The 16361-nt window shown below is 39.5% G+C and overlaps 1 protein-coding gene across 7 annotated transcripts in view; it reads right to left on the bottom strand.

The window, feature by feature from the left end:
- GPR63 (G protein-coupled receptor 63) overlaps positions 1-16361 on the bottom strand; it is a 115626-nt gene that overhangs the window by 57412 nt on the left and 41853 nt on the right. For 6 of the 7 annotated variants that reach the window (XM_064486833.1, XM_064486835.1, XM_064486836.1 and 3 more), the window contains 5 exons: positions 14251-14871; positions 13424-13490; positions 10861-11051; positions 10629-10723; positions 9733-9801 (listed from right to left, as the gene is read on the bottom strand). The gene's annotated coding sequence lies outside the window, so the exon portion shown is untranslated. Of the gene's footprint in view, positions 1-6941; positions 7448-9732; positions 9802-10628; positions 10724-10860; positions 11052-13423; positions 13491-14250; positions 14872-16361 lie in introns of those variants that run through there. The other variant, XM_064486839.1, reaches the window with a different exon arrangement.

Genomic DNA, 16361 nt, shown 5'->3' with positions numbered 1-16361 from the left:
TCTTTACATATTAGGGAAGGTACACAGATGTGTTATATATGATTATATTGTCCTTTTCAAACTTTACACAATCCTAGCTAGTAGCCAAATTACTCCCATTTTTAGAGAAAAGGACACTGAGCTATAAGTATATTAAGTAAATTGTATAAGAACACACAAACCCAACGATAAATCTGACTTTGAAGATGATGCAATATTCATTATACCACACTGCTCGCTTGCCACAAAAATAAAAAATAAGAAAAGCAGTAATATCTAACACTTTACATTAACTATATTTTTATCCTCGCAACACCTCTATGAAGTTGATATTATATTATCTCAAATTCATCACGTTCAAAAGCTCTTTGGAGAGGAGCACTCTTTAGGGAGGACTTCCTGAAGGGTCAGCACTTTATCAACCCCTCTTAGTAAGATCTAGCTCCAGTATAAGCCAGACCGACAGGGCAGAAAGTACCCATCCTGCTTTATGGTTCTCCCTCCTGGGCAATTGTTCTTACCGAAATTTGATCTTAAGTGATGCTCTTAGTCTATAGTGGAAAAGCTCTGGACATTTCTAGAAAACTATGTTTTCTGTTAGGGTGATACTAAGAACGCTATTCAACATGATCCCTAGTGTCTTCTTCAAAAGAAAACTCAAAGTGATTTCTGGTCTCAGTGTCAAGAATAGTTTTATTCCTAATGAGACTGAATTTTGCTTACCTTGTGGACTCTGACTCTTCTGAATGATCACATTTCCCTCTTTGAATTGGTTGTAAGGAAGCTCAGGTTAGAGTTTGTGCCACATACATGCACATCGTATGCTCACTTTACTCCCAACTCTCTTACAACCTTGCTCTTCTTATCCCTATACTTCCTTAAATTAATTTATCTTATTGAATTGTGTCGATTGTATTGTCATCTAAATACATCTTAAAATACATTTTTACTTCAATTTTCATTCTTTTAAACGTTGCAAAAACACCAGGATTTGAACTCCACTGAATCTAATTTATGACTCAAATTAAATGAATAAGTAAAGAAAGATTACTCCATCTGCACCAGAATTTCACTAAACTCTTCTCACTACGTGCTGACCTATAAAACTTGACCAGAAACTTGTGATAATTTGTGTAGGACAAGAGTCAAGGCACATCAGAATTCTTTTCAGACTGGCAATTGGCTTGCTAACTACTTACTACTTGGTTAAATCAAGCTTAAGTTATTAAAGTTAAGTTATCTGCTGATAACTGCTTTGAAGCCAACAAACATGGAGCCTTGAAATTTAAGTAGGTATAGGTGCTCAAAATGTAATCTTCCTAGATATACGCCCCAATATGCTACAATACAGTCACTCAAAGAGCAAACTAACATTACCTGGAATATCATTTCAAAATACCACTGGCTACAGAAGAGAAAACTACCATTACATCCAATGTGCCTTAGAGTACTTACTTAGTAAACTGTGTCCATTAACCTTCAGTGAATTGCAAATTCCAGACTATTGTACAGTGGAGAGAATGACCCTCTGTTCTCAAACTTCTCTCTGTGTCACTCCACCCACAGAAGACTATCAGTATACTCTACCCGGGAAAAGGTGGACTTCACAAAATAAAACCTCCACTCATTGTGATAAAAAATCAAAACGAAGAAAACCCAAATATGTTTATATCTCTCCTAGGAATAAAAGTAAAAGGACTTTGGGTCTTCCTTTGTTCATCTACTTGGTCATTGTTTTGTTTGTTTTCATTTTCAATGACTTCATGAACAACTCAGGATTTATTCTTATTAAGCCTTGGCTCATCTTAGACAAGCCGAGTCCAGTTATTTCAGGAAAAATCAAGCTTTAGACTTTTGCAATATTTCTAACCTCAGAAAATTACCCGTGTTTCTAGAGTCTAAAATGACTAGACCCAGAGGAGCTAATTTTCATCTGTGCTTTGAACTTACACAGAAACCGCAGCTGCCTTTATCTATCTGGCTCATAGGTTAATTTACCACAGGGTGTTCTGTTTGGTCCTCCTTGGTGTTTAGCTGCTAAAAACTGCTTGGAAATATTGTGACTACCTGTGTCTTGCCCTTATTATGTTGTCCAATTTGCTTCATATCATCCTACCTCTCCCTTCTCTCTCTCTTTTTTTCTCTCTCTGACATTAGGTTTTGCTGTTGTCAAGAATGAATTGTTCCTTAGGGAAACCAGGAAAAACCCTGATCATATGTCACCTAGAGCATAAGTGCACCAGGTCATTTTAGTTTTCCCTTGGTTTAAAAATCACTGTTTTCTCTTTTTCCATATCTTCTTCCACCTTCCAAGGGAGGTGGGGAGAACTGACACATAGTTGACATCATAAAGTCATCTACTACTCACATTTTCAACTACAGCATAGCTACTAACAAGAAATTAAACTATCCCCAATCAGTAAGAATTTATATTAAAAAATAAAATGTATATTTGTCCCCTAATGGTAATAAGTAAATTAATAGACCTAAGAGTTAAATTTTCAATTCTAAAGAAGAACACAGTCCTTAATTGCTGGGTTAGGGTTAAAATCTAAGCTCTTTCTTGTTTTCATCTAATTTCTGGATCCTTTGGAAACTATTACTTTATCGCTGGCAGCTGAAAAGTCTCTCTGGGACTATTCCTCAGGTGTGGTTTCTTATAAACGGCACAGAGGAAAAAAATTCTAATTATGACAAGCAGAAGGAAAGACAGCCTGCTTTAAACAAATGAAAAAACAAACAAACAAATAAATAAACAAACAAATGAATAAAATTTCAAAATGGTAGACTAGATGCCTTAATGATCACATACCTTTTGGGTTTACATACCCTTCCCAATACCTAACTGACTCCATCAACCACTGTTTTCTTCTAATGCTCCAAATTCAGAGACATAATTAAATAAAAGAGGAAATAGTTAAAGGCTCAGACTTACAGTTAAAGAAAATAATTTGAATAAAACTCTATGAAAAACATTTAAGCAGAGCAAAGATGCGAAGAGATATAGCCATTTTATGCAGTTTTTAAGAAGAATGAGTTATATCTATGTAGCCTGACCTGTAAAAATAGCTATGATCTATTAATTAAAAAGCAAAGATACTGTAGAATAAGGTATACAGTATGACCACATTTTTTGTAAAATGAATCTAAACAAAGAAAACTGAACATGATAGATATTTATAAGTTTTCAAGCATAGAGGAAAATATATAAGTATATATAGCCAATGGTTAAGTTGGTTACCTCAGGAAAGTGTGATTAGAAAGAAGAAAGTAGAGATTAAAGTTTTCTTTTCCATATGTCTATATTGCTTTGATTATCAAAAAATGAATATTTACCATCTTATAATTAAACAAAACAAAAAATGTAAAAAGATAAAAACAACTATATACCAAGAAAGATAAATGTATCTGTGGGAGAGAATTTTCTGTTCAATTCAGTCAGTATTCGCTGAGTACTAGGAACTGGTCACATAGAGTAGATACAGTACATTTGGCTACAAGCAGTAGAAAACCCAACTCAAACTGGCTTAAATAAAGACATTTATTGGCACACATAACCAGAAGTCCAGCAGGGATGTGAGTTTCAGGAGTGACATGATCTACGGACTCCAGCTCCATTTCACTGAGATTCTCTTGGCTTTCCCTTCCTCTGTGCATTGACTTTGTCCTCAGCTGATAGAAAGAATCAGATTTCTACATGTCACATGTCCAGAAGAAAAGAGGATATGTCTGTCATATAATAAAGGGATAAGATGTCTGTATCCTGCAATTTCTCCTTTAAAGCAAATATTTACTTTGTAATTAAATTGGTGAGATGTGGGAGAGAATTAGGGACAACAATCTTTGGTTCTACTGCAGCAACTGCTGAAAGGATGGACAATTAACTCCCACGTGGGATGCAAGTTCATCCCCATTATTATTCATTCTCACTACCATTAATGGAACATACTTTGTAGGCCAGGTGCCTAACAAGCATTATTTTACTTCCAAATTTCTCAAGAACAGTGAAGCATAGGTTTTCTTTTCTCTCCTTCTCAGAGCAGAAAACAAAGCCTCAGAAGTTAAACAACTGGTCAAGATGTGAACCCAGATCTGCTTCAGGTCAAAGCTCGTGTTCCTTCTTCTACACAAATCTGCCGCCCCACAGGACATTTACTTACACCAATAACCCTCATTATTAACATTTTCCAGTGACTGTATTTCCACATGCAGTAATTGAGTCAATATTTATTGGAGAACAACATATTCCAGTGACTATATAAAAGGATTGATATTTTTTAAATGTTTGACATCAAGGTACACCTAGTCCATGATAAGCCTTATGGGCAAGAATAAGCAAGTGATAACAGCTGTGGCTGTGAGAGAACTGCAGGTAGAAAGGAAGACTTTGCAAATCTCACAGAGAGGGCACAAACTGGGGGCTTCCTTTATAGGACGGAAGGATGACGTGTAGGACTCGGGAGCAGGAAAGGCGGTAACATTGGTTTCAATACAGACAAATCTGTGTATGTAGAAACAGGAAGTTGAGGGAGGTCTCACCTTTTATCCACAGTTTTTTGTAGGAAGTAAACAGCAAGGTTATCTGCTAAAGCTGAATGGGGAGTTGAGCTTAAGAAAGAAGGGTGAAGTTAGGAATAGTGATTTTTGGAACCTATAAAAGACATGACCAGGGCAATGTGAAAAGTTTGCTGAGGACTGCTGAAGTCAAAATAAAGTTGGAGAACATGAACTTGAAATGTCACCAGTCTTTATCGTTATGTGATAGTGATATTCTCCAGCAGCATTCAGCAGCTCAGCTGAGAAATCAAATGTAATAGAAATTTGTTGATTTCTGACCACCCAATATTCACAGACCATCATTTTAATCATTGTATCCCAACTTCTCTCTAGAGAACCACCCACTCCTTCCTCGCTTTTAGCCCATACACTTCTGGGCTCCAGAGTATAGCATCTTCCCTGGGCCGAAGCCAGACTATTCAGTTTTCTGTCACTTACAACGGAAAGAGTCCTCAATGAATTTTTTTTTAAATGGAACTGGAAGTAACATAGTGCAAGTAATAGAAAAAAAAAAAAAAAGATGGAAGAGGCAAAGTTCCAGTAGAAAGAAGACTTTTCATCTTGGGCAGGAAAGATGATAATCCCTGATGAAAAGTACTAAAATATTTAACCTTGTATCTTGGGGCTCAGACCATGTGCCTCTTGAATCTTCCCAATGAAAGACTTGATAAGAAAATAGTTAAGAGTTCAAAGATTGTTATTTATTGTAGCTTTCTGTAAGGTCCTACAATGAAAAGATTTGATTAGGCTGAAATTGGCCTGTCTGAAAGCAGAAAGGAAAAAAAAATTATGAATATGCTGATGGAAGCCATTTCTACCTGTGACCTGCAATCTGAGTTGGCTAAAAATCCAATGAAATGAAACTAGGGGTGGGAAAAGATGGAATGCTTGGCTGTCAGTTAAGGCTCATGCAGGGAGGAGTCATTCCAAGAGACAAAATTGGGATATGTTCCCACTGAACTATCTGTCACCCACTCTAGCAGTGACTGACAAAGGGAACAACTAAGCTAATTGCAAAGAAGCTGGGATGGAGCCTAGCAGTGAGAGAAAAATGACTAGTGACTCATACCACAGCTATTGTTTAATGCTATCACTAGGCAGAGACCAACATGAAGGCCATTTAGTTGAGAGTCAAGTGCATAAGCCAACATCTGAGACTAAGGCGAGACCAGCTGCTGAGAGACTGAAATTCCCAAGCCCAGTTTCGTATTTCAAAAACTATGCCTTGACACGATGTCTGACTTTGGGTTGCCAGCCCATGGACTCCAGGGAGTGAGAGGGAGTCTCACTAAGGTGTAAAGGAAGTTGCTTTGCTTGAACTCTAAATCAACTCCTAGGACGCTGAACCTTTCCTAACCCAAAGCAGAATGCTCCAAGATGGCACTGATAGACAGCTCATTCTCCCCAACACCCATCTAATAGGTAGTCATGGAAAGTAATGGACGAGAGACTGTTTTCTATTCTCGCCTGGAAAACAGACTAGGGACCAAACTGTGTATTAAATACTCGGATTCAGTAGGTCTTGGCAGAGCTCTGTACTTTTAATAAGCTAAATGGGCTTAACCCATGTACACACCAATATTTGGGATATAGTATTTCAGGGGCAAAAGAATCTGAGCTAAAGGCAACTTAGGGCGCTGACCTTCACTGAGGGTTTGTCCTATCTGTTCAAGTGGTCTCTTCTGCCCATCTCCAGTTCCTGAGGCCCAGGAAGCCCCAGCAGGACAGCTGCAGATTAAGGCTTAGGTGATCTGCAGCAATCTGGGGGAAATCTCGGACCAGGTGAAGTATTGTCCCAAGGAAGCCTACAGCCATGATTCTAGGGGCATAAAATGAATTATCACCAAGGAGACACAACAGGAACTTATAGCCAAGCACCAGATCCTAAAAGTACAGTGAATTCAGAAACGGAAGAATTGAGAAATGTGATCAGAAGGTAGGAGAATCTTACTCATGAGCTATCACACATGTGAGGGTCGCAGACAGATAGGGCTCTGCTTTCATGGGGAATGGCTGTGTCATATGGTTGACATCCAGCACCAGGGATTCCACGTGATCTTCCACCCAGACATTCACGGGTCATGAGCTGTCCCCCAGTGTCCACCCATCATTGGGAATCAGTGGTGTTTACGCAGACTTGCACAAAGTTGGGGCAGCCCAGCAGCTGGGCCTATGCAGCAGGGTCCAGAAAACAGGGTATTTTCCAGCTACCACTCTGTGAGTTTGTGCCCACCCCATCTCAGTCCCATGAGCACCCAGAGTCCACTGGTTTATAAAAATAAACAGAACAGGGAAAAAGAAAGAAGAGAATAACGAGCTAGAGGAGGAGAGAAAAGAAAAACCAGCAGCTGCACTTACTAGAGCAGGATGCATACTTCCCATCACTGAGTAAAGGGTACCCCGAATAAGCAGAGGGGAATGTTTACAGAAGTAGCTGGTTCCTCTGAGGTACAACTGTAAACATACCCACTGGCTGCACTTTTGTGCTTCCTCCACTCACAGAGCCCATCTCCAGTCCTCAGCCAATGAGATTACACAGCTGGCTTGCCCGCTGACTTTCCATGCATAGACAACTGACTTTGTGGCCTAGACTAATAAGTCATGTAAGTGTCCAGAAAGCCTTCCTGACACACTCAGGTTTTCCTTGCTCTCGAATAAGAAGTACACCCACAACCAGAACTCCTATACATGGCAACACATTGTCTGATGCCCCCAGAGAGGTGATAGATGATGGAGGCATTAGCTGCCAGGTCAGATGACCTGACATGGCCTGAAATACTTCCAGAAATCCTGCACGGTGCTTCAGGTGTCTGGCTGGTCATGAGTGTGGGATTGCTCACCTGTTTGTCTCTCTTCTCAGCCGTGATATCAAGACTGTCGCTCTTTCTGACTCACCCAGGAATTTCACAGTCTAGGATACAGAGTGCATCAACAGCATAAGGAAACTGAGGTGCTGGACTGTGTCAGGGGAAGTCTTTTTGCTGAGAGTGTCAAAGACAAGCTGGCCTGCATGTGGGGTAGCTCTCCTGGGCCACCACCAGTGAGGGGAGCTCAAGGTCTCACGTAGTTTCTCCTCTTTGGGACGCTCTGGCCAGAAACAAAGAGGTTGCTGCTAGTTCTACTGTGGCATAAAATGCTCTGTTTTCACCAAAAGTCATTTCTTCTTCATCAGGGGTGCGCAACTAGACCCCATTTCTTAGTCTCTACTGCAGGAAGGTATACCTATGTGGGTGAACTGTATCCAATGGAATATGGAAGAGAAGTGATGAATGGCACCTCCAGGCTTGGCCCATAAAAATCAGACATGGTGACCACCAGAAAGGCAGGCAGGATTTGACCGTGGGGAGGAGGTCAGGCTGGTGAAGTTCCTACTCAGACTTTTAACCCAAATACAGATACTTTCTTCCTCAGGAATGTTAGCTTGGCCAAGAGATCATGGAATGTCTAGGGGCCTGTGGCTCTTGTCACGGGCTCCTGATGTCTCAGAAGCAGGGTTTCATGGGCATTTGCCCTCTTCGGCAGCCTGGGTGCTCATCTGGGTGCTTCCTCTTCCAAGGAAAAACCCCAACACCAAGAGTTACTGTTTGTTTACTGTTTGAATTATTTAGATCTCATAAGTCTTCCATTAGCCCTGGCCTCCAGGAGCTGTGTGTCTGCCTGGATTTCTACCCTATATTAGGAGGTTCTCTGAGGACATAAGTGCCAATAATGCTTCATAAGGATCTTTGGGTTTCCATGCTTCTTGTTTGCAAATGAGAAACACATGCCTTCAAACCATAATAAGGATATTCACCTTGTGGGGTAGCATCTATGCAAATGATCAGTACTGAGAAATGAACCTAGTATATACCAAAAGGAAGACGTGATGAAAAATGTAGACAGATCACCACAGCTTAGGGCCAGAAGATCATAGAAGAGTTGAGGACAAGCCAACGGCAAGACCAGAGCCAACAGGGTGAATCATGAAGTCCAAAATCGGTTGAGAAGGACAATCAGATTCTAAAGGAAAATCCTTCATAAGCAAAAGAAAGATAAGGTGAAGGAAACAAGAAAGCATAGGTAAGAGGTTGAATAGATGGTGTTACAATGTGAAAAAAAAAAGCCTAAGTTTTGGTGTTCACGCAGATGTGGGACTAAATTCTCCTCTCTCTACTTCCTAAGTCCTGTGGCCTCTTGGAATTCGTTTAACTACTGAGAACCTTGAGGGATTTGAACATCTACCTCCTGGAAGTATTATAAGATTAGAGATTTTATGTTTATATAGTTACAGTACTTGCATCATTTAGCAGGATAAAGGGTGGATACCAGTGATGCACTACTTGGTTGTGGACTTTCTATAGGCTTTAAACAGCAATAAGTCTTAGCCAGGAGCCAATGACTGGAATCATTATAACACTTACCTTGCTTCAGCCAACAAAGAATTTTTATTTAGTACTTAAATCTTTCAGTATCCATTCATTGATCAGAGTAAGTAAACTCCTTTTATATATGAAAGGCTAAGCCAGCTGCCAAAAACACAGTATTACCCATGCATGTGCCATAATGTTACCTGTTTTTATGTGGCTATGCATCTTTGTTTCAAACTGCTAGTGCTTTAAGATATGTTACTAAATATAAGTTTTCCTCACTTCTACACAACACTGCTCTGATTTGGCTGCCTTTTTTGTTCCCCTGAATTTTCATTTTTATTAAACCCACCCTTTGTTCTGGCACCATGTTAATATACCTTTTGGTCTATTTATACATGTCACATCTTGGACTGACTTTTTATTCCGACTTTCTTTCTGGCAAAGACAATGAGAACAGTGAGCATACTTAATAAATGTTACATAATAATAACTATTAAATGTTCCTTTAAAATCTCAAGCAGCTTTTTATCTTTAGCTTCTACTTTGAGATAATTACATACTTCCCCAAAGCTATTTATAGCTCCCATCAGGAAGAACAGCTGAAAAAAAAAAAAAAAAAGTGTTCCTAGTCCTGCCAAAACTATGGTGAAAGTGATTTAAACTCTGAATTTCTGTTGCAAGTGTTCAAATGGCATGCAACATACGGATGTCTAATTCTAGCAAAAGAAAACTTTTCCCAACCAAAATCTCCCTGATGGAGGTGGTTATTGAATACATCTTGTCACTATCACCATCATCATTCGTTTACCAACAAACTGAGATTACCCAAAACAGTTACAAAACATACCTTTTACTTCTGTTATCAGTCCATCTGTGTCTGCTCCTCAATGCACCATGAGTCATGTCCTCCTCCACCCTTTAAAGCCCAAACGCCAGCACATTTAGTTAAGATCATAGACGTAGTCACAGATTAGCTTCACAAATATGAGGAAGAGAGGACCTCTTCCATGCCGTGACTTGCACATCATAGGGTCAGAAAATTAGATACATATGTGCATGACTCTCAGGGTTGCCAGGTTTAGCAGATAAAAATTTAGCAGCCCTATCCACTCCACACACTCATCTCCCAAACTTCCCTAAACACAATAGCAGAAACCCTCTGATTACTTTCTCCCCTAAATCAAGGATGCAGGTTTATATAGTGGGCAGGTCACTGGGCTTGGAGACTGAAGCCCTGTGTGCTGATCTTAGTTCTTGCTACTCAGAACCTGTTTGGTTTGAGCAGTCCAGGATGATTTTAAACACCAAGATTCTATTATCAAAAGGTCCATTTCCAGACTTTTGAGAACCAGCCTTTTCTGTGAGTCACCAGGCTGGGTGCTGGAGAAAAAGTAAACAAGCACAGTGCCCTGTCCTCAGGGAGCTTAGTGCCTAGTGGGAAAGAAACGTGAGAACTCCAGGGGGAAAGGTAGGGCTAAAAATCAAGACATCAAGACTGAGCTGATGTCTGGGTGTTTCTTGGTGTTGGATTTTTTTTTTTTTTTGGTTGTCATTGTGTCTCTGTCAGATTATATTTCTCTATTTCCCATCAGTGTCATCTTATTATGCTGTAAATTTGTTTTCATGAGAAGCCTTTTGCCCTGGAGAGAGATCTAACAGAACCTGTTGCTTGGCAATGGTAGCCTTCACACAGATGAACATAAAATATTGTGAGTTAATCATAGCATTTGAGACTATAAATACCTTTGGGGAAGTCATCCAAGAAAACTCCATCTTTCTTCCCATCAGAGAGAAACGTCTTCTGTGCATTTGCAGCTACTTTGTTCATCAGATGAATCCTGGAAGAGGAGGTGAGAGCAGAAAGACATTCCCTGGGTACTGACAGTTTTCCCAAGGAGTCCCTGGCATCCCTGAAGAAAAAGCTCTTCCAGCCTAAGTCCAGAAACGCCAAAGTGACAGCAACAGCAATACTCACCAGACAAGCTGTGGGTATGGAGACCCAGCTCAGATGCCCTCGGAGGTTTATGTCCAGACTGCAGACAACAGACCGCCTGCCCCCACACTGGGGAGCAGCTGCTCCTGGCCTCCTCACACTGACCTGCCTGTGTGAGGTCCTTTGTCCACAAGCTCAGTTGTTTTTTTTAGTGGTAAAGCTTGGGTGATGAACTTAAAAAAGAAAGAAAACCTGTTATTTCCTTAAAAATGTAAACATTCTATTAGTCTTCTTTCAACTAACGAAAATGCACCTACTCAATTTATTTATCTGAACTCTGCTTACTTGATTACTGTTTTTTCAAAACCTCACAACCTCACTTCGCAGCCTTTTGCTCTCTGACGGTAAAGTCCCGCCGACTTGAAGTGAAACGGTGAAGAGCTCTCAAGCTGAGAGCTGTCGAGCTGAGTTTGAATCCCAGATCTACCTCCTAACTGCCGCGAGAAGTTGGGAACGTCTTTTAATTGTTCTAAAACTGTTTCTTCATCTGCTTATTAGGGAATACAGCTGATCCTTGAACGGCGCGGGGCTTGGGGCGTCCACCCTGCAGGAAGTGGCAAATCTACGTAGAATCTACAGCCAGCTCCTCGCCCCTCTGGCTGGCGGTCCTGCCGGCTGCAGGGTTCTGCCCCGGGCTTCAACCAATCACAGGTCCTGTAGCTTTGCAGTATTTACTATTGAAAAATTTCACATTTCAGTGGACCTGTGCAGTTCAAAACCCTGTTGTTCAAGGATCAGCTGTAATGCATTAGAAAACTTCTTAACAGAGGTACTGTCACGGAACACAGGTCAATAAGATAAATTACACAATTAAATTTTTTCATCATTTGCAAAAATATGTAACTATAGTTACAGAGTTTTTTGAGGGGGTTATTTTCGTACAAATGATTCAATCAACTAAGCAATTCAAATTACTATAGTAATCATGAATTAATCAGTATCTTAAAACACTGCCATTTCAGGTCAGGCTAAAGGAGTCCGGGTTGGTGACACAGCAGGAGTGACAAACCGGCAGGAAGACCTCAGGACTCCTGATTTCACCACCTCTGCTGCCCTGGTCTTGGCTACTATAAACCCCAGTACTTCAGACAAATCGGGTACATAACTGAACCCCAACTGTGCACCAGCGTGAAACTTTTTCCAAAAGGCGTTGTGGGACCTATGCAATCTAAGGGAAGTGGGTATGGAAGTGTTCCCCCAAGTTTCTGCCAGTCAGCAAGGTCCTGAGACATCTCTGATGGTGTACCCCACCAGAGCCCAGTCAGCTTGAGAGTCTCAATTCTGATTTAGCCAAATGTAGTTAATGATGTAAAATCAACAACAATCCAGCCTAGGTTTTGTTCTGATGTCCACAACTTTGCGTATGGGTTCTTCTGCTAAGAGTATTTATCTCATGCATAGAGAGAGGGTAAACATCTAGTATGATGCTTAGTAAGCTTGTCTCACTAGAAACTCAGCTCTGTTATCAGGGAATAAGATGGGCAAGGTGGTTTAGAGAAATAAAACTTAGGCATTAGGCCTCGATTTGAATCCAAGGTATTGCCTGAAACAGTTACTTAATCTCTTGGGAACAGTTTCCTCAACTGGAAAAAAGAGGAAAATACTGTAGATTAAAATAAAGTATATTTTGACTACAATAAGTAGCCCCAAAAATGGCACCCATCATTATTACTATTAGCATATTTTTATCCTGAGTTAGTACTGTTTAAATTATATATGCTTTAAAATTTTAGAAGGCATCATCCTTGGCAAGTGTCACAAAGAATTAAAGCTTACACAGAAAGGAAGTTAATTTACATAATCATCTGATCAATTGATTACTCCCTTTGGAGAAGTTTCAGAATAGTGAAATCCAGAGATAAATATTGTGCCCTGTGATTATGTCCATTTGAATATAATGCAGTCAGAAAACGTCTCCCAGCCTCTTCAACGAACTTGTCTTGGTTATTACATTAATCTCCACATTGAGACCGACGTGACTGAGCTTTTTCTACCACCGCTATGGCATCATAGAAGGGTGTTGTTATATTTTTAGGTGTTGCCGTGAAGGTATTTTGTAGCTGTGATTAACGTCTGTAATCAGTCCACATTAACTAGGGCAGATTATCCTAGATAATCTGGCTGGGTCTGATTCAACCACTTGAAAGGCCAAAAGCAGAACTGAGGGACTTCTGAGGAAGAAGAAATTCCACCTGTGGACTGCAGTTTGTGCCTGTAATTTCCAGCCTGTCCTACATGACAGCCTGTCCTTTGGATTTCAGATTTGCCTAGCCAGCCCCACAATCATGTAAGCCAGTTCTTGCAATAATTCTCTTAATAAACATCTGCTACTAGTTCTGCTTCCCTGGGTTAAATGCTGGCTGATACAGCCATGAATTTTTTTTCTTTTCCATTAAATTAATTGATTGCACCTTGATGTAGAAGTTAGACACTTCTAAAGGTTCTCTTTATTATGAATGGGTTGAGTGGGGCTAATTATTTCCATGGTAGGAATGAAAATGCTTTTATTTTGACGTGTTCCTCTATTTTGCTGTATCTTTCTTACCTTTCCATTTCAGGAGGAACTATCAGATGTAGATTCAATGACAACCTTCTTTTGTAAACCAACCTTCCTTTGGAATTCAAAAATAAGAAATATATTTAGCTATTGCATATGAGTGAAAAAAAAAGACAAAATAAAGCCCTCAGGTCTAAATGACAAAACTTAAAACTCATATACAAATAAATGATACTTCCTCAAGATTTAAAAGTAGGTTTTAGAAAGGCCTTAGATTTTAGAAAAGGAAGTGCAGGATGAAATTGTTTCATCAAAATAGAAGCAAACATTGTCATTGCTTTGCTAGTGACAATCCAGTTTCAAATGACTTAGCAGGAAAAGTTTTATAACTCTTCTAAGGCAGAATTTCTTAAAACTGTCTCTTAATACCAATGATCTTTTGCCAAGTTTCATTTCACCCTTAATTACTCTGAGAACTTCTAAAACTAGAATATAGTTATACACACACAGGCTTTGAGAGCTAATTTGAAAGTAAAAATTCAAAGGAGGCAAGATTTGAAACTAAACTCAGATTTTAATTTAACAGAAAGTATTATTCATGACAAATTTTTCTAAGATAAATGAAGTAGTCCTTTAAAAAAAAAACTCAACTTTTAGAAATGGTAAACATTTATTCATCTTCTTATTGGGAGCTCTTTTCCTGGCTGTAATAAGAATATACACAAATAATCATAATTTTTGATTTCTTAATGTTACAACCAACCCAAAATTCAAAGTGGTTTTTTTCATATAGGTCAGTACTATTGTAAAATAAATTAATTTTAATTACAAAGGACTAGTACCAATATATACCTAAGAAATGTATTACCATTTACCTGTAATAACAAACATGTGCTTTGATGTCTTCATTTATTATTATAAAAATTGAGTTTTCAATGAAGACTATGGTTGTGAAAATAAATTGGAATTAAGCAGTTCTTTAAACTTAAACTAAAAATCATGGAAGAATAAAAATGTCAAGCCAGTGAACATTTTTTTTTCCTGTGATCTATACATAAATATTTTCATGTAAACAAAAGCAAAGATCAAGAAAAAATTAAGTTAAATATCCTTGTCAGCAACCGAAATATGTAGATTAAAATGGTCATTTTATTTTCTTCATGCTTCCATTGAACAGGACTGGCGTAAGCAGAGCAGCAGGAATCACGTGAATCTTTGCACTCCTCTCATCCCCTTCAGGAAGTTACACACAGTAAGGACCTCTTTCCATCTCATGAAAAAAGAAATATTAGAGGAATCAGACTCCTGAGAGACTTTCAAATATTAAGTCACTTTTTTTGTTCTACTGTGAAACTATACGGTTTATCAGAATTTTGCCAGTTGAAAGACGGTGAAGCCGATGCTGGTGAGACCCGGCGCAGACACACGAGGTGGCAAATGGTAGATACACAGATGTTCCTCTTGATGCGGGTTACCCACGGACTAGGAGATAATGGCTTCCAACACAAAAGAGACATTTTTTGAATAAAACAGACAATATTTAAGGGGATATATTTTCCACAGGAAAGTGTTTCTTAGAATATGCCCCAGAGACCACCTGAACCAAAATCAGGCCAAACACCCAACAAAATAAAAGTCTGCATTCCTGAGCCCAATTGCAGACCCTCCAGGGGCCCTGGGGATCTGAACTGTTCACAAGCCCCCCATGGGAACGCTTAGACACAAATTCAGATTAAAGTCTGAGTATCACTATTCCAGACTATTGGGGGTTTCTTTTGACTCTTTCTTCTGACCACAGATATTTCATTCTCTTTCATGCTTCTTACTTACTAGCCAGAAACAAAAACAAAAGCAAAAACATTTCTGATTATTCAGCCTGTGGTGATAACAGTAGTGGTACTTTATTTCCCTCAAGAAAATATAGAAGAATAGGCAGCATATGATTCTGCACCTAAATTTTTCAAAGGTACACCACAGTACTTTGTTTTAAAGCTTTCCAAATGTACACATAATAAAAACGTTCAAAATGGTTTGTAAACTGTCCTCAGATCGAGACGATCCAGTGTAAAGAGAGCTGCTGTCCGGGGTTATGCCTGAATTCTCCAAAGGCCCTTGGTGGCCTTCTTTCACAAACACCGAGCCTCTTAGCAGGCACTCCCGAGCTCTCACCAGACGATGCACCGCCTGCCAGGCAGCACAAAACTACCCAAGGATTGCTCATAAAGACAGGACAAAGACAACGAAGCTCAGTTTCAACTCCAACCACAAAAGGAGTCTCAAGACCCACTGCCAGTACGTAAGATGAATGCAAATCATGCTGACTTTCCTCCAGAGAAAGTCTGATTTCAAATATACTTATTAACATCTCCTTGAAATCTAGTTTATATTGAAAATGAAAAGCATGATACACTTCAAAGTGCTACTAATATCTACTACAGTGTTTATGCCCTATAAGATCCCTATGGATAAAAGCAATTTTACCTGTGAGTAATACGAATGAGAAACCAAAGAGGTAGGCGACTATCATCAGAAGATGACCCCCAAGCAACATGTTGAATAATGTGCTTGAATCCCAAAAAGGAAGTTTACTGGAAAACGGGTTCTCATACCATGACCATTGCCCAAGAGCAGGGTTTCCCAGGTCCTTCAGGATGTCATCCACCTTGCAAAGTCCTAACTCCTAATATGGTGCCATGTGCTCTTCAGACGTTCAATTTTAAGAAACATCTACTGAAGTGAAATGTAAAGAAATAATACTGGAGACCAAAGAGCAATGCTGACGTCAGCTGGGCTCTTCAAAATCTCTACTTTCACATCAGAGTTGGACAAGACCTTAAAGGTTCAGAGAATCCAACTCTCTGGTTGTACAACTGAAGAAACGAAGGCTCGCTTTCTACTGGTCACAAAGCACTAAAATTCTGAAAAGATACTATACATCCAAAAAGTGTTCCTGGTTAACCTGCCGATTTATAAAGCCCATAATGTA

Source organism: Camelus dromedarius, chromosome 6 (genome assembly GCF_036321535.1).
Source record: "Camelus dromedarius isolate mCamDro1 chromosome 6, mCamDro1.pat, whole genome shotgun sequence".
NCBI lineage: Eukaryota > Metazoa > Chordata > Mammalia > Artiodactyla > Camelidae > Camelus > Camelus dromedarius.
The sequence above is the reverse complement of the archived record's forward strand: the minus strand, read 5'-3'. Positions and strand labels throughout refer to the sequence as shown.